Raw genomic sequence first — 19,793 nt, forward strand, 5'->3', positions numbered from 1 at the left:
AGGTGTTTTATATCCTTATTTTTAATAATATTTTGTTTTATAATTGTTCCTAACTAATTTCCGTTTGCTAGGGCGAGGCCACGAGCCTGAGTAAGAATATGTAGTTTCTTTTCAATTTGCTTATGATAGTATACATGTAGGTTTTGAATTATTAATCATCGTGTTTAAACTATCTAATTGTCTTAATGCTTGATCACCATTAAGATATTTGGAAAAGTAATTTGATGCAATTTTGGTCAGAGGTCGGTCCTTGAAATTGACGAAGGCTTCTTATGGTTAATATGTGCAAGTTCACTTAGGATGAATACCATGTCTTAAGGGTTGTATGGTTTTTCAAAAGGTTTCACAAAACTAAATGAGATATGCATGTTTAGATTTGATTTGAATATCACAAACTAAGATTGCATGTTTGATATAAGCTCCATGTTGAGGTCCAAGTAGACACATATTAGGAAAACCTAACTTTCAAAATATGAGTGTGTAAGTCATAAGTAATTGGAAGAATTACGTATGATTGTTAAGATGACAGCGGAAGCATAGTGCATTTACAATTTAACTTTCAAAAACCGTTTTTTTTTAGTTTATTTTATTTTGTCGATTTTTTTAATTATTTCTATTAAATTCGTTTTTATTATTTTAAATCATAAAATCACCTTTTTCTTAAACTTTGATTTAAATAATTAATTAAACTGTGCTAGAGGCAACTATACTACGATTACCTTGTACTCTTTCAAGTATTTTTTATCTCTACTTTCGTAGATAGTAAAAATCTTATCATATGTTAATCTGAAAAACCACAAAAAAAAAAAAAAAAAAAAAAAATCATTAACAATGGATGAACTGCATATTTTATTAATAGCGACTAAATTAAAGTTACATCCATCAAATGTAAAAATTACTGAAAATAAAACATCCTCTTTCTCGTTTACTTACTTAAAAAATCAAACAAAGAACTCTCCTTGTGGTTGATCGAAAAAAACACTGGATAAATGAAATCACATAATTATTAAATTAAAACACTGCGGAAACACCATGTGGTTCATATCATACGAAAACAAAACAGTACGTCGCCGACGTTTCAAGGGTAATATGGAGTATTAGACCACAGAGCTTGGTGGTTCTGGTTCCCAAAGGGCAGAAAGTCGTCCCCGATGTTTGCTCCAATTGCTGCCATCTGCTGTTGCAGCTGCTGGTCTTGCAGGGTCATCATCTCCATCGGTGCAGCTTGAGACTGAGTTTGTTGCATGTTCATCGTTCCACCACTGATCGCTGGTGGTGGCGGCGGTGTTGGTACTAGTTGGACTTGATTGCTCTCATTCCAAGTCAACTCGTCATTCACTTTCTTCACCTTTCTATTGATCTCCTCCACTTTGTGGTCAACCACCCACCCTAAGTCATTCAAATCCCCCACGTTCAGATCGTGTAGGGACCTCCCAGTTAGACACTGGCTCATCAGGATTGACATTTCTTTCTCCCGGTTCTCCTTCTTCTGTTTCCTCAGCTGGTCCTTTGCCTTGTCAATCCGCTGCCTCAGAAAAGTCTCCATGTTCAGCTGCTTTTTGGTTTGCTCCATTGAGGGCATTGTCCTGAACTTCGCGTAAGTGCCTTGTACTCCCGAAGGGGATGGCCAAACCTCAGGCTGAGTATCGTTCTGTCCATAAACGACAGCACATGCCTCAACATCACAAAGGGTAGTGATTTCGCTCATCTTCTTCATAAAACCCTTCTTTCTTTTTTTGAATGTTAGTTTTCGAGTCGTGTGGTTTTGGATGTAGGCAAGCTTCACCTTCTTTCGGGACATGGTTGCTAGCTAGGGCACAAGGAGATTCCCTAGGGTTTGCTTAAGGAGGAGCCTTACAGTTTACTTGCTTGCTTAACCCCAACTCCACTGAGTGGTACTTATACTACTTACAAGGACCCCCCTTCTAAATTTTCTCAGATTTAGTCCACAACAGAAAGTTAATACTCCTAGGTTGCAGGATATATAAAAATCAGTAGAGACCATTTTGATATCTGTATACATTGGATGTGAAATTTATGACTGCCAACAAATTTACAATGTGGAATTTGGTGGAAGGAATCGTATTAGCAAAGTAGCAAATAGTGATTTAAATTAACAAAAAATTGTAAAACGTGAGTTTGTTGGATGGTTATTTGATATTATCCACTCTTGTTTTTATATGGAAGGATTTTCTATAAATTTCCACGCATGCATGAACATTCATGTATTTGGACACAGATTTTTTCGTGGCTCATTCATTCATTCATTGAAAGAATTTAATTATGTTTAACTTTGGTAATTATCATTAACAAGGTAAATTTATCACCCTCTTTCTTGTTGATAAGGATGAGAGTCCAATTACAAAGAACACGACAGCATACCTACGTACCCAACAAACAAACAAATATAGAAACATGTTTTGATGCAAATGGTCTGTGAAATAAAATGAATTGAGCAGCCAAGATTAGTTAAACATCCACAAAGAAATTGGCTAATTCTCAAAACATGTGGAGGCATGTAACTAATTAAAAAATTTGGAGGAGGAAATTTAAGATTACTAAGGAATTTTAAAATGACGGAATTTTTTTTTTTTTTTTTATAAGGATTTTGTAAATTTTTTTGTTTGGTTAACCTAAAAGAACAATGAAATTTGAAACGAAATTTGATATTTTTAAACTCTCACTTACACTATGTTTGGATGAGGGAAATAAAATTGGAATTTAGATAAAAGTTAGAATTTATAAATTGACATATACCAATTCCCTTATTCAGATTCTTAAACATAGAAATTTAGAATTTCCGTGTGGGAAAAAAACTAGGTATTTGGAATCTCCAATTCTCAAGTTTAAATTTCATGTAAATATGCGTCATTTCCTAATTTTTATGATTAAGAGTTTAAAAATAACAAATTATGTATTCAATTTCATTGTTCTTTTAGGTTAAGCAAACAAGAAAATTCACAAATTCTAGAAAATAAAATCTAGTCATTTTAAAATTTCTTAGTAATCTTAAATTTCTTCATCCAAACATAGTGTTATGGAAATTCGGAAATGACCCTATTTACATGGAATTTAAACTAATTGGAGATCCCAAATTCCACATTTTTTTTTCAACACGAAAATTCTAAATTTCTATATTTATAAATTCAAACAAGGGAATTGGTGCATGTCAATTCATAAATTCTAACTTTTATCAAAATTCTAATTTTATTTCCCTCATCCAAACATCGTAAGTGCAAAATAGCCAATTTTAGAAATGATTAATTTAATCCTCAAGGGAAACGAGTAAGGACGGTTCTTTTTTAGAATTTTTTTTGTTCTGCGTCTTCTCTCTAATGCATATCTCCTTTGTACTCTGAAAACCCTAAAACCTATTTTTGGATTTTTTTTTTTTTTTAAGTAAAAAAAAGCTCTCTTGGTAAACATTGGATTTGATCTCGAGGGTGGAGTTAAATTGACGTTCTTTTCTTCATGTTTTAATCTTAATCCATGATATAAAATCTAATGGTGAATGATTATGAATCCGTTGTTACATGGTGACCATTATACTTCCATGTTAAATAGCTCAACGAAGCAGGAGTTAATTACCAGAACACATAGTAAAATGCTTAACATGGATCAAAAGTAGACATACGAAGCACATTTCAATCGAACTAAGAAAATTAGGATGAATATGATATATTTGTTCATCAAACCTTTCCCTTGTCGGAGGTAATGCCGATTGCAAGTAGTTTAATCCATTTCTACTGTCGTTAAATATTACATTTTGCAATGAGGGCAAATAATGGCGGGCAGCCATGCATGATCATACACGCAGACTGAACATCCTAAAATATGAAAGACGAAACATTTGTTATTGTTACCTCAGTGCAAAGCTTTGCCCCTCGTCTGTTCGTCCGTAGGCCTTCAGAAGAGTGAAAAATAACCGTCTCAGTTCTCTGCAGGCGACACCTCAGATTCAGCAGCTAGTAAATAACATGAAAGAAGGTTAATTTTTCACTGAATTTCAAGCGAAAGATAGAAAACAAAGAAGAGAGCACTCACAATGATAGAAAACAAAGAAGAGATCGAGCACTCACAACGCGAACAATGGGGGCGAGGACAAGTTTATTTTCCTAGTCCTCCGTCGGCGTGTTGTCGGATGATTGAATGATCTTGATGGCCTTGACCAGGAGAGGAGGCCCTGCTCCTCTTTTCAGGGTAATGTCCGTACGCAGTACATACACACAGTAAAGAAAAAAAATTGGTCAATGCACCTAGCAAAATTTGATTAGTGCGCCATTTTATTCAACGTCTCGTTTTTCAATTTTGTTGGTTAAACATTTGTTCCTTTTAATACTTTAATTAAAAAAATTGATAATTTTATTAGAGGTATATTTGCTTATATTGGTACATTTAATTACCTATAATATTGGTACATCTGATTTTATGGTATATTCGTATTTATGATATATTTTGTTTATTGGTACATTTAAAATCTAACGTACCAAAAGGCACGTTTATTTTCAAATGTAGCATAAGTTTTATATACATTTTTTCTTATGTAATTTATCTGTAAAATTTTAACAACTTAATGAAGTTTATGTATGAAGGGATTAATGACTTTTTTTAATGACGAAAGAGACTAATAAAATATAACAACATAAATAAAAAGTTACTTTTGTTTAGTGATAGTGAGGAATTAGTTAAATTTATATTTTTTTAATAAGGCACAAATTAAAATTTTCTAAATTGTAACAATTCAAAGTATCAAAATCTCACTAAAATAATTACCAAAAATAATACGAATAAGGTAAAATATATAATATAAAATTGACTCAACAAGTAGCTTCTCTGTCTGAGGGATTCCTTGACCAATTCTCCAAGATCTTACCAAAATGTCTCCTTTGTACTCTTATCCAACCCACTTGAGGTGTATACAAACTAATTACATTGAGGAGTTCTTGTCCTAGCATAATTTTGATTGCTATAATTCTATCCTTGACCCTCTTAACATCTACAGCATATTTTGTTAGTTTTATCCATGATGATGTCAACATCATTTCTCAATATGTTTGTACCCGAATACCAAAGTTGTATTCGAGATCTTTCGCCTTAAGGCCAACCCACTTAGTTTCATCGAGGCACATAATGTGGAGTAAAAAATAATCAAGAAAATTATGGAGGCGACAAATGGACTTTTGGGTAAAAAGATAAAATTACCCTCGAGACACACCGAGATTTCCACGCGCAAACAGCAGACAATAACAGCTCAATCAAGGAAGAGTCAAAGGTGATCAAAATGGTATTTATTCAAAACCCTCACATCACTCCTCATCAAATCCCCACTCAAAAGGTAACTCCCAATTCCTTATTCTAATTGGGATTAATTACCAAATTAATTGCAAGATATTATTTGACATAATATCTTGCAATTATATTAAAAAAAACCACCATAAGTGGCCGGTCCCTATTTCTCCAAATAGGGCCAGCCACACCCTTATATATAGTCCCATTTTTCTCCAAGCACTACACCACACGATCATACACCAAGCACTAGCACTTCTCCAAGCAATGAGCCATACGGCTCGCCTAGCACTGCCACAGCGCCTCAATCCGCAGCCCCAGCCGTACAGCTGCCCTTGGCTCTAGCCAAGCCGAGCAGCCCAAGCAATGGTCCCTGCCACAACGTTTCTCGGCCTATGTCGAGCCCACTTCTGGCCCCTGCTAGCCGACGTGCCACACCACCCCGATGATTGCCCCGCAACAGCACTATCCAAGAAGAAGACATGGAAAATTAATTTTTTTTTACCTCAGAACGCCGTGGAGAAGACAAAGAAAACAACAAAAGACGGTCCTTTGCACGGGCAAGTGTAGAAGATTGCTAGGGGAGGGAGAACAAATATCCTCTAGCTTTCTCTCTCTTGTAAGGTAGAATAAATTGCTCTCTGAAGTTGATTTAATCATCTACTTAATGTAGATTTAAATAGACTTTAGAATTGATTTATTTCCCTTTCCTAGAACGATCTAATTTCCAACTAATGTGGGAATGTACATCAAAATAGGAAACAATCTTACGTTTCCTAAAGTAAGGGAAGATCTCTACACCTACTGCCCTTTCCAGCGAGTAGCCCTACATGTGTGGGGGTATTTGTGGAGCCAAAAATAATCAAGAAAATTATGGAGGCGACACGTGGACTTTTGGGTAAAAAAACAAAAATTACCCTCAAGGCACACCGGAATTCCCACGCGCAAGCAACGGACAATAACGGCTCAATCAAGGAAGAGTCAAAAGTGATCAAAATGGCATTTATTCAAAACCCTCTCATCACTCCTCATCAAATCCCCACGCAAAAGGTAATTCCCAATTTCCTTATTCTAATTGGGATTAATAACCAAATTAATTGCCAGATATTATTTGACATAATATTGTGCAATTATATTCAAAACACCACCATAAGTGACCGGTCCCTATTTCTCCAAATATGGCCAGCCACACCCTTATATATAGTCTCATTTTTCTCCAAAAAGCTAAGTCCATTCTCTCCCTAAATTTTCTAAACACTTTCTCTCTCAAATTCTAATTTTGGCATCGGAGATTCTTCGGCCAAAGCCCCCCCCCCCCCCAAAAAAAAATCATTGTGAGCGCATGACGCTGTTGACCTTGATCTTAGGTGTTATTATTTTGCAGGTGCATTTTCATCAAAGGAGAAGAATGTGGAAATTTGCATCCACACATAGTACTTATTGTTCTCCTAACCATAACTTCTACTACTTCCATAGATTTTTCCCATTTACATTCCTATATTTCACATTCCTAAACGCATTCTACTCTCTTGAATCCTACCATCATGTCCTAACTTCTTTGGCCTCACCCATCCAGTAAGATTAAATACTTCTTTTGCATGTCTTGGGTAAAGTTGATGCCAATAGATACTTCCAAACAACTTTGAGGGGAGTCATTCAAACAGAAGTTTTTACAGTGCCTTTTCTCGTTTGACACTGCATCCGTGCGCCGATGGAGATACAATGACCATTGTGCCCGAGCCACACAGCGTGTCACTTCCGAGTAACATCCTAGTTCTAGCACAATTTTGTTTAGGAATCATATCATAAGGATTCGACGTGAAGATCAAAATGTTGGCTGTCAACTACCCAACGCACTCCATCTCGTCCTTTATTTAGGCTTAGAACTGCCAGTGTAAGATAAACTTGCGTACAATAGAAGCATTGATCATATATCATTTCTTTTTTTCTTTTTTTTCTTTTTTTCTTTTTTTTTTTCTTTTTTTTTTTTTTTTTTGAATAAATTGTACTTCTAACAATGACTAAAATTATTCAATTTCTTTCTTAAACCTTTTTTTACATTCTTTTGCTATATAGATCAGATAAAGTTGATTAAGGGTTGAAGTTCTCCTTCAACTTCTATGAGAAATATAAACTCATCTTTCAAAATTATTGGATTCTAGACCAACACCTATTTGAAGTAATTCTTAATTCAAAGTATTTTAAATTGGAAATAATATAAAGGAAAGAACTGCGTATTTTATTAATAATGACAAATTAAAGTTACATCCATGAAATGTAAAAGTTATTAAAATTAAAACATCCAACACCATGTAAAGTTATTAAAACATTGTAGAAACTTTATGTGGCCATATCAAAAGAAAACAAATTAGTACATCACCGATGTTCAAGGGTAAAATGGCGTATTGGACCATATAGCATGGTGGTAATGGTTCCCAAACGACAAACACTCATCCCAAGTTTTGGTTTCAAGCCCCACCATCTGCTGATGTTGCTGATGGTCTTGTTGGGTCATCATCTCCATGAGTGCTGCCTGAGCTTGCTGCATGTTCATCATTCTGCCGCTGATCGCTGGTGGCGATGATGTTTTTACTACATGGCTTTGATTGTTCGTTCTGAGCCAGCTCGTCATTCACTTTCTTCATCTTTCTATTTATCTCCTCCACTTTGTGATCAATCACCCAGCCTAGGTCATTCAGATCTTCCATGTTAAAACCCTGCAAGGACCTCCCAGTCAGACACTTGCTCATCATGATTGACATCTCCTTTTCGTGATTCTCCTTCTTCTGTTTCCTCAGCTGGTCTTTTGCCTTCTCGATCTGCTGCCTTAGAAAAGTCTCCATGTTCAGCTGCTTCTTAGTCTGCTCCATCGACGGCATTGTCTTGAACTTCATGTAAGTGCGTTGGACTCCCGCAGGGGATGGCCAAACCTCAGCTTGAGTATCATGTTTTCCATAAATGATAGCACATGCCTGAACATCACAAAGGATAGTGAGTTCAGACATCTTCTTCAGTAGTCCCTTCTTCCTTTTCTTGAATGTCAATTTTCGAGTTTGGTCATTTTGGATGTAGGCAAGCTTCACTTTTTCTCTAGTCATTGTGACTCGCTGCAAACTAAGGCACAAGGAGGAGCCCTAGTGTTTGCAAACTAGGGTGTAAGAAGGAGCACTACGGTTGCTTGCTAACTTGCTTGCTTTAACCCCAACCCCACACTGGTATTTATATTACATGCAAGGACCCTCCTTGTAAATTCTTTCAGATTTAGTCCAGAACAGAAATTTAATGCTCATAGGTTGCAGAATGTATATACAAAAATCAATAGGACATTTTGTTATGCATATACATTGGATGCAAAATTTATGACGGCCAACAAATTTACAATGTGGAATTTGAGGGAATGGATCGATTAGCATATTTTGATTTAAATTAAGAATATTTGTTAACCGTGAGTTGGTTGGATGAGTATTTCATCTTATCCACTCTTTGTTTTATATAGAATGGTTTCCTATAAATTTTTCTTGCGTACATAACATTCACGTATTAGGACACAATTTTTTTTCCGTGGCTAATTCATTCTTTGAAAGAGAGTTATTATGTCTAACTTTAGTAATTCTCATTAACAAGGTAAATCAGACACCCTCTTTCTTGTTGATAAGGATGAGAGTTCGATGATAAAGAGAAATCCTGAACACAAAAACATATCTAATCCCTAGAATGAATAAATATAACTGAAAATATGACTTTAGTCCTTAAAACTTATTTTTCTCCACATAAAACCCAACATAAGTTTTTTAAAACCCATTGACTAGATTCCACATCAACAAATTCATTAATTATATTTGATTTTACACATTTAAAAAATTTCGATGCCCAAAACACCCCGATTTGAATGTTTGATTTACACAATTAATTCCATACAAATTGTAAGGGAGAATTAATGATTTTACAAAAATAAAAATAATAATAAATTCATTGCATAATATATAATAACAAAAAAAACATGCCTAATAAATGTAGTAATACATGCTTAGTTAAGTCAATAAAATTATATTTTACATATGAATGTAGGTAAATTATTTCACACACACACACACACACACACACACACACACACACACACACACACATATATATATATATATATATATATATATATATATAACAACCAAAAAAAACATGCATGATATACATAAAAATTCATGCAAAATAATTTACCTACATAATAAAGCAAACCCAAATATATGAAAAATAATATACCTACATAAAAAAAATGTTATTATTTTATTCAATACTAGTTTACCTATTATTTGTACATATAATAATAAAATGTGCCCAATATATATGATGATACATGCAAGATAAAATACCCACATAATGAAGAAATGTTATTTGATTCAAAATTAATTTACTTACAAAATAAAGCAATTGTATTTTATTCAAGATTAATTTACCTATTATTTGTACATATATCTTATAACAATAAAATGTGCCAAATATACGTAATAATACATGGAAAATAAATTACCTACAAAATAAAAGAATGTTATTTGATTCAATTTACCTACAAAATATATGTTATTTGCTCATAATAAATTTAAATATAGGTAGATTAATTAGTTTAATATGTTTGATCATATATGTAGTACCGTGCATGTATATGTGTGTGTGTGTCTATACATACATATATATATATATATATATGTGTGTGTGTGTGTGTGTGAACATATAGTAGTATTATATATATAGGTAAACTATATATATAGTACTACTATACATTCATATAGGTAAACTATATATGTGTACATATATATATATATATATATATATATATATATATATATATATATATATATATATATATATTAAGCTTATGGTAGTAATATATACATTTGAAGTATATATGTGTGTGTTAGGGGTAATAATATGTGCAATAATTATATTTTTTATTGTAATTAAGGTGAGTAATAACATTTCTTGATTTTATTTTGAATATTGTGGTACAAATTGTAAATATTTTGTAATAATAGGCCAATTACTTCTATACTTGGCAATCATTTTTAAATTTGAGTTTTGTTTAGATGTTTATAACTAGGTGGGTTTTTGTCTAGAAAATAAGAGTTGCAAGGGTCAATATCCAAAGAACCCTAAATATAAAGACATTTTTTATGCGAACGGTTTTAAAAAAAATACAACTTTCCAATTGACTAACCAAAATTAGTAATAAATTAATGCTAAAGAGGTTAACTTTTTTGACCAGTTTTTGTAGACCACATGAAGTGATAGTTAATGGTTCCATTCTTCTTTAAATTATTAAAAAGTGAGCTCAACCATCAATTGCCACATCATGTGGTGTACAAAAGATGGTCTAAAAATTTGGTATCTCCAGCATTTTCTTTATTAATAGCATTTTCAAAAAAATTGGTTTCTGTCAGATCTAATTTGCACACTTCCACAGACGGAGGTAAAATCCAATCGAAATTGCCTATAATCTCCGATGATGGGAGAATAGTAGGCCTAGCAATTCCTGACACGACACGAAATTAATAGGTTCGGGTCAACACGATAACAAATCGGGTCGTTATCGGGTAACCCGATAAGCACCTGTTAAGATAACATGTTGGTTCAGGTATACACGTGAGTAACACGATATATGTAACATCCCACATCACCCAGGGGAGTGGATCATGTAAGCCTTATAAGTATATTCCCATATATACCTAGCATGAGGCATTTTGGGAGCTCACTGGCTTTGGGTTCCATCGGAACTTCGAAGTTAAGCGAGTTCGGGCGAGAGCATTCCCATGATGGGTGACACACTGGGAAGTTCTCGTGTGAGTTCCCAGAAACAAAACCGTGAGGGTGTGGTAGGGGCCCAAAGCGGATAATATCGTGCTACAATGGAGTCGAGCCCGGGATGTGGGAGGGGCCCGGGCCGAGATGTGACAATTTGGTATCAGAGCCAATCTATGGCCAGAAGTGTGCCGATGAAGACGTCGGGCCCTAAGGGGGGGTCGATTGTAACATCCCACATCGCCCAGGGGAGTGGATCATCTAAGCCTTATATGTATATTCTCATATCTACCTAGCACAAGGCCTTTTTGGGAGCTCACTGACTTCAGGTTCCATCGGAACTTCGAAGTTAAGCGAGTTCGGGTAAGAGCATTCTCAGGATGGGTGACCCACTAGGAAGTTCTCGTGTGAGTTCTCAGAAACAAAACCGTGAGGGTGTGGTAGGGGCCCAAAGCGGACAATATCGTGCTACGGTGGAGTCGAGCCCAGGATGTGGTGGGGGCCCAGGCCGAGATGTGACAATACACGATAAGCAAAATATTAATTTTATAATTTTATAACCCTAAAAAAATATTATAATAATTATATATATTAATTTAACAATTTTATACCGCTAAAAACTATAATAATTATATATATATATATTAAATATTAAAAATTGGTGACCATTTGATCGGCTTAAATATAAATACCATTCAATTTCTTAAATGTTATACGTACAAAATAAATAAATTTAAATCTACTTAATATATATACACACACACCATTGAACTTGATGGGATACAAATTCTACAAAACTAATTTCAACAATCCAACTGTCAAACTTGTTTGTATATGCTTCAAGATCGCATCAACAAAAAATCGCAAAAAAAAAAAAATTTAGAGATCAAGTAACGGGACAAAACTTTTCGACTATTATCAACGAAAAATCACGATTTAACGGTTATTTTAACTCCGATTTTGATGATTTTTTTACAGTTACACTCCTTGACCCCATATGAATACAATTAATGAACTCAATCTTCAATTTAAAATATTTACACTAGTGGATACCACAAAATCTTATGTTATACTTAATGAAAGTATGAATAAACTCTTAAGTGTAAGTGAATCTATCGTTTTGATGGGATATGCATTCTACGAAACTAATTTTAACGATCCAACCGTCAATCTTGTTTGTATATGCTTCAAGATCGCATACGTTAAAAATTGCAAAAAACAAATATTCAAAGATCAAGTAATGGGATAAAACTTTTCGACGGTTATCAACGAAAAATCATGATTTAACAGTTACTTTAACTCAGATTTTGATGATTTTTTATAGTTACACTCCTGGACCCTATACAAATACAATGAATGAACTTGATCTTCAATTTAAAATATTTACACTGGTGGATACCACAAAATCTTATGTTATACTTAATGAAAGTATGAATAAACTCTTTAAGCGTTAGTGAATATATTGTTTTGATGGGATACGCATTCTACAAAACTAGTTTCAACGATCCAACCGTCAAACATGTTTGTGTATACTTCGAGATCGCATACACCAAAAATTGCAAAAAACAAACATTCAGAGATCAAGTAACGGGACAAAACTTTTCAACGGTTATCAACAAAAAATCATTATTTAACAGTTATTTTAACTCCGATTTTGATGATTTTTTACAGCTACACTCCTTGACCTTATATGAATACGATGAATGAACTCGATCTTCAATTTAAAATATTTACACTAGTGATGTTATACTTAATAAAAGTATGAATAAACTCTTAAAGTGTTAGTAAATCTATTGTTTTGATGGGATACGTATTCTACGAAACTAGTTTCAATGATCCAACCGTCAAACATGTTTGTATATACTTGGAGATCACATACGCCAAAAATTGCAAAAACAAACATTCAAAGATCAAGTAACGGGACAAAACTTTTCGACGGTTATCAACAAAAAATCACGATTTAACGGTTATTTTAACTCTGATTTTGATGATTTGTTATAGCTACATTCCTTGACCCTATATGAATACAATGAATGAATTTGATCTTCAATTTAAAATATTTACACTAGTGGATACCACAAAATCTTATGGCATGATGATCGATAAAAATTGAGGATTTTGTAAAAGGAATAGCATGCAAGCTTTGAGTTCCATTGTCAAGGTTTAAACTTTTGGGAAAGGCTTCACAACCTTGAAAATAAAAACTCTTTCATTTTGCATATCCTTGCACATTTAATATTTTGTAATAGACTAGTAATGTATGGATGTTTGTTTATTAGGCTCTTATTTTCGACTGTAGATGTAGTACTTAAACGACAAATATGTTTTAATGTTTTGAAGTAATATTTATGTGGCAATGTGTGGCATGTGCAAATTTAAGAAGTAAAAAATATATTTTTCTTAACAGGTCATAACGAGTCGGGTCACTTTACCCGTTGGGTAAAATGACCCGACATGTTAAGGACCCGTTAAGATAACGGATGTGACACGACACGACCCGTGAAGATAACATGTGTTACATGAAAACGACACAAACATGACAAACACGGCCTGTTTGCCAAGCCTAGAGAATAGGGTTAATTAGAGGGTGTGATTGAATCCAAATTAAACTGCCAACACATCTCTTGAGTGGAGAATCAAATCATTGGTGTAATTCTAAGAAATAATGGTGTGATGTGAAATACATCGTGATCCATCCTTGACAAATAACCTATGACGGGGTGTTAAGGACTTCTCCGTACACGTGTTTATTCATAGAAGGCGACGTATCTGAGAGACGAGTCTCTGCTAGGCAATGGAGAATATAAAAGAAATGTATCTTTACTTGTGATTGATCAAAGAATCCAGAGGAGTGTCCCTTAATAGATACTCAGGCTATAGTATTTATAGAGATCTTGAGAATCTTTATAGAGAGAATGATCCTAATTAAATTGGGAGACTATCTAGGAGATATAAGGATAAAATATCTCATCCTCCTAGGATTACGTTGTCTGATCTCCAAGAGATTCTAATTTGACTTGAATTAGGGTTTCCTTACTTGGGAAACAAGTAATATCTATAATAGGCTTAAGCCTAACTCGTCGGACTATGCTTCATGGGCTATGGGCATTCTGGTTCTTCTTGCCACTCAAGGTGCCACGTGTTATGGTCTAAAAAAATTATGGTTTTATAGTTGCCCCTAACTATGCTTCTGAGATTGCGCTCCACTTTGAAGATGGATGGTTACCAATGAACCATGAATGAAACATCCTAGAATAACTTTTCTAAAATACGCATTTGAATGACCTACAAAATTCTTGTTGATCTGGATATGGCCAAGTTCGGTTAATCCTACTTCCTTATCTCTCAAATATTCGATCTTTTAGAATTCTATACCATATTGTAAACATTGGTCGAAGTTCTGGATGCATAGCTAAACACCTAGGTGCGAGGTGGAACGTACATATATATTCTTAGAAGAACTTAGATGCCTTAGGGAATGTTTTGCTAAGTGTATTTTACTCAAGTCATTAAGCCTACTAGAGTCAAACACTTAGAACTTTTTATCCTTTACTTCCTAAACGCGAAATGTAGTTTAATCTGACAATCTTTTCGAAGTAAACCAACTTAGGAGTAACAAGTACTAGAGCGAAATACAAGTAGAATTGTAAGCCTGGGGGACAGAACTTGAAGACCCCTTAGTAATGTTGATTCGAAAAAACATCACCACCCAAGCTTAGTGTTTATAAACATTTTATGGGGTAATCGGAGTACCACTTTACTCCAACACCTAGTACTAAACCCATGAGAAATCTTTTGCCCCATGCTTGCTTTCATGTATTGATCGAACAAAGGATGAGAAAGTGACGAATCATATCTAGAATGACCTCCATATCTCAATGTCAGTCCGACATGTTTAAGCTACCTTGTTTGTTTATAACACTTTCAGAAGATTAATCAAGTGTTGTGAAAGGTTGAACATAACTCTAATTTTGTTTGTTCTTTCACCTTGCCCAATTCTAGGTCTAAGTATTTTACGTGTCACCAAGAAGGGGTTTCTTTCCCAGTTCAAATCGCGTGTCCGTCCCTAGTGAATCTTAAACAAAAGTTTGTTCGTGACTTGGTCGCTTGCATGCAGGTCAGAAACACTTATGAAATCCTTTTGTCGGATCCTATATGTCGAACCTGAGCATTTCCGATCAAACTACACTTAGCTTACTTGCATAAACATTTACATGTATCGGAGCTGCATTAGAATAAAATCTTCTTGAAGATTTCTTAGTCTGGATGCCTCCTCCAGACTTGCATTAGACACATGGTGCCGCTAAACGTACTTGACTTAGTGCACTGGTCGAAGATAGAAGTAATCCTACTCAGGGTCGGAGTTTAGAGCCACCCCTCGAATAATTTCTAGATCACCTTTGATTATTCCCTTGAATTATGTAGAGTCCATGTTTGAATATTAGAAGCCACAACCCTTAGGTTGTATAAACTTTTCGAATGCCAAATGGTGGGTTGGACTTCTAGAATTAGTGCCCATGTCCTTGTGTTTGTAGCCCACCTATCGTAATCGCGCTTAATATAGCTCGAGACTTCCAAGCTGTTAACTGAACACTAGGGAATGGGCAAAATAAGACTCTTCTGACACAATCACTTTGAATTATTAGACTTTCAATTATGAAGTGTGTTATTCTAGAATTTAGGGTATTCAATGTACCGAAAGGAATGGTGTAAGAAAGAACAAACAAAGTCACGCAAGAATCTAAACAGATCATTGCGGTATCCTATCCTAAATATGCATTTAATCATATATACAAATAAAAATAATAGTAAGTACTTATCTTTTGGAGTACTACCATGGTTTGGACCAAGGTTTTTCATCCGTCGGATGGACCTTCGAGTTATTTTCCTCGTTCAATTTTGATGAAGCATTATGTGAGACCCTAAAATTTTAGAAGTGTTTTTATGAACTTTGGAGTACCTACGAATTTTATAATTTATAGTTCATTTTAAATGGGTGATAATTTTACTTGAGTTCAAAGATTATTTTGAGGTAAAGAGATGAAAGTGGACGTCATTAAGAGTTCGTAGCATTTTTCGGATTACCTTTTAGAACTAAGATGAATTTTTAAGGTGATTTACATGTTAAACCAATGAGTAAGGGACACATGGCAGCCACAAGTGATGGAATTAGCCATGTGTAGATCAATTTGACAGCCACCTTCCGCAAGAGAACCTAGTAGCTTATTCATGGTTATATATTGATAAGCTCCACCATGCTGCTAATTTATAAGAATTATCAAGAGCCTTGTTGTCAACTTTGCATGGCATGCTGATCACTAAGCTATGGACCATTTCAATACGTGTTGCATGCATGGAATAAGTTTCTCCCAAACCTACACGCAGGAGCTTGTTGAAGAACTAGATAGGTCCATTGGTTTTATCCTTGCCATCACACCATCCAATCGAATTACATTGGTAGCCGCCTTTTTACCCTATAAATAGGGACTTCATTCCTTTGGTTTTGGTTACCAACTGGTGCACGGGTTGGACCATGTGTTGAGATACATGGTTACATGCAAGCATGCATGTTAAGCCTTTGCAGAGAAGAAAATTTCTATTAATCTTTTGAAATTCGTAATTTTCAATCCGGGTTTCCGATTGAGGAACGGTTTTCGCCTACATGTTCAGTGAATCGAACTCAACATTCTAAAGTAAATTTTGAGGAATTATTATTTAGGTTTGAATAATTCGTTTAGATTGGGTTTATGACTAATTAGGTTTAAATCTTCGATTCAAGCTTGTATTGGTGAGGAATATTGCTTGCTTGGCTTGGAGACCAAGTAGGGGGATCCTCACTTACCCTAGTTATGGAATTTTGTGCACGTATGTATATGTAAATATATCAATGCCTGTGAAAGCTGCATATATTTGTTGTGATAGAACCATGAGGAAAAATGGTTTTATTTTATATCATGATATGCATGATTGTTTTATGCTACAAATTAAAGTGATGACTTGAGAGTGAATGGGGCATAACGACCGCCTTGGGTTTCGATCCCCTAAACCACCGGAGGGGCTACTATGAAGGGATTAGTATCGCTACCTTTCTAGAAGAGGTACTAGGATATCTAAGAGTAGAGCATTAAAGGACACTCTCATTACACCTTACCATAAGTATGTTCGTTCGGAGTTGGTCCAGGTAAGGGGGTAGTTGGTCATTAGACCGGTCATCAGGCATGTAACAATTTATTGGGATCCCTATTTTCTTTTTAAAAGGAAATTGTGTGAGCATACAATCTATATTCAAAACTAAACAAAGCTTTTGTTGTGCATCAATCATTTTCTTATAGTATATAAAGTGTCATATACTATTTTCAAACCTAGCTGGGGTGGATTCCCTGAGGGGGAGCAATGAACGTTTGTGATGCTCACCCCTACTTTATTACAGGACCAGTGCACCTACAAATAGACATTCTGGACTAAAGTCGGGACAAGCGTTGTTTGTTACTTGTCAACTTCTCGGTTGTTCATTGCCTCACCGTCTTAAAGGGATTTTTGTAGCCAAACTCAACGTTTTGCATTTTCAAATTGTACCAAAGAGTTGGTTTAGTACGATGATTACCTTAAACTCTTTGGTTTTGTTGTAGATTGTGAAGTTCTTTTCCTATGTAAAAATTTTATCCAAATTCAATTGCCCTTTTGTTCTTCATTTTACCAAAATGATTTCCGCTTCCATATTGCTTAAAAATATATTATTTTATTCCCCTCAAATAGCTTTACGTTCTATTAGGAATGTAGTGTTACAGTGTTGGATTTTAACACTATAGTATTGCGTTACTAATAAAGTGTGGTACTGTTACCTGCCCCTTTTTGGGGCATGACACATTCAAGAATCCCATAAGATATCTAGGAATAGATATTGCATGGGAATCTAGATCGAACTTCTTCATGTATAGAAGTCCAGATCCATAACTGTCATGTGGTGTAGGAGTCATTTGGATTCATGAAATTTTTCTTCTTACTCCAGATAGCATGCCCTCTATCCTTTTCCTTTACAAGCTAGTAGTAGAAGAGGACAAGTGTGGAGTTGTCACGCTGTGCTTTGCTAGTGACATTAGTTTTTAGCTTGTCGGAGCGGACTTGCATTGGTTGGAACCCTTAGGTTAACCGTTAACTTGATCATGATTGTGTATATTTTGAACTCATAGGTTGTTACGGTGTGTTGTACATCATTTGATATGAGTTAGGAGGAACAACTTGAGGAATTAGCAGAGAATTCCAATCTCCACTATAAGTGGTAAAACGACTTTTCACGTAACTCAGAATTGAATTCTGCAAAATTCTACATAAAGTTTTCATGCGTATCTTCAATATGGTGTACGGAAAAAAATAAAAAAAATAAAAAATAAAAATCTAACTCACTCTAAGGAAGTACAGTTTAGCCTGTCACTTGGAAAATTTTGTAAAAATAAGAAGATTATAGCTCTACTTCTTAGCTTTCTAGGCATATATGGCATGTCACTGGACAAAACCATGAAGGCTCTGAAATCTTCGTTTCGTCACAACTATGCAATTCTGACGGGTATGCATTGCCTCCAGAGCTTTGCGAGCACTTAACCCAGTCAAAGTGTTCGAAAGACTTGGGATAGGTTGCATGAATAGTTGATTGTAGACTTCAGATGAGAGGTCTACGAGTCAAACTTGCGATGAGGTGTTGGTTCGCATTTTGAACTCTTTATCTCGAAGTTGTGGGTGTTCCACCTATTTGCTTCGTTGATGTCTACCTCCTCGACCTTTCTTTGCAAAAAGGGAAGAGTCCTATGGCGATGAAAAAAGGTGTTGCCATAAGTTGTTTTGAAAAATAATAAATACAACTTCTTCTATGATAATTTGGGCGAGCATAAGTAGAAACCCGACTTTGCTTCTTGGCTTGGAAGTATGATCGTTACTCTATTTTGAATTGATGTTTGTGCTTTTTCTATGGGTGCTTTGCCCCCTAGTGAATTTCTTCTCATGATGGAGCTTTGTTATATTCGTCATAGCAGTTGTGTTGTTGTCGGAATTACTGGCTCCACCATAGTGGTGTTAAAACGAGTTAGTCCAACGATGCAAACTTTTCAAAGCAATAACATATTGGAAGAAATAACTAAGGGCATTAGAAACCGTCTTTTTTTGTGTCTTTCTGAAAAGCCACAATCATTGATTACGAACAATAGTAACAACAAGTCTACTAAAAAAGCATTCTTCATGTGAGTCGTTAGAATAGGTGGTTATTACAAACTGTGAGAGATTTGTTCTCTAGAGCTAAGTCAAAGCTTCATTCAAGATCTTATAGTTTTCTTCATCGCTCGTGGAAAAGGTCGCTAACCGGGGAAATATGAGTTCACTCTCAATAAAAGCACCACTTAGTTGGAACCAAATTTACCCACATCCGCGGACGGAGGCGAAATCCAGACATAATTGCCCATGATATCCAGTGAGGAGAGAATGGGGTTGACTGGGGGTGTGATTGAATCCGAATTGGACTACCTATATATCTCCAGATATAGAAACAAATCACTGGTGTAATTCTAAGAAAGAATGATGTGATGCGCAATACATCGTGATCCATCCTTGACGAATAGTCTATGATGGGGATGTTAAGAAGATGAGTTCTCCGTGACTGTTTACACGTAGACGGCGGTTATATGAGAGGCAAGTCTCTATTAGATGTAGAGAGAATGTAAGAAAGATGT

The 19,793-nt window shown here is 35.0% G+C and overlaps 2 pseudogenes; both read right to left on the bottom strand.

The window, feature by feature from the left end:
• Positions 1 to 1,078: 1,078 nt before the first annotated feature.
• Positions 1,079 to 1,801, bottom strand: LOC137711252 (agamous-like MADS-box protein AGL80 pseudogene; annotated as a pseudogene).
• A 5,838-nt stretch (positions 1,802 to 7,639) lies between these two features.
• On the bottom strand, positions 7,640 to 8,384 carry LOC137711251 (agamous-like MADS-box protein AGL80 pseudogene; annotated as a pseudogene).
• Between the last annotated feature and the right edge of the window lie 11,409 nt (positions 8,385 to 19,793).

This window comes from Pyrus communis, chromosome 6 (genome assembly GCF_041283825.1).
Source record: "Pyrus communis isolate YQ-2024b chromosome 6, ASM4128382v1, whole genome shotgun sequence".
Taxonomy (NCBI): domain Eukaryota; kingdom Viridiplantae; phylum Streptophyta; class Magnoliopsida; order Rosales; family Rosaceae; genus Pyrus; species Pyrus communis.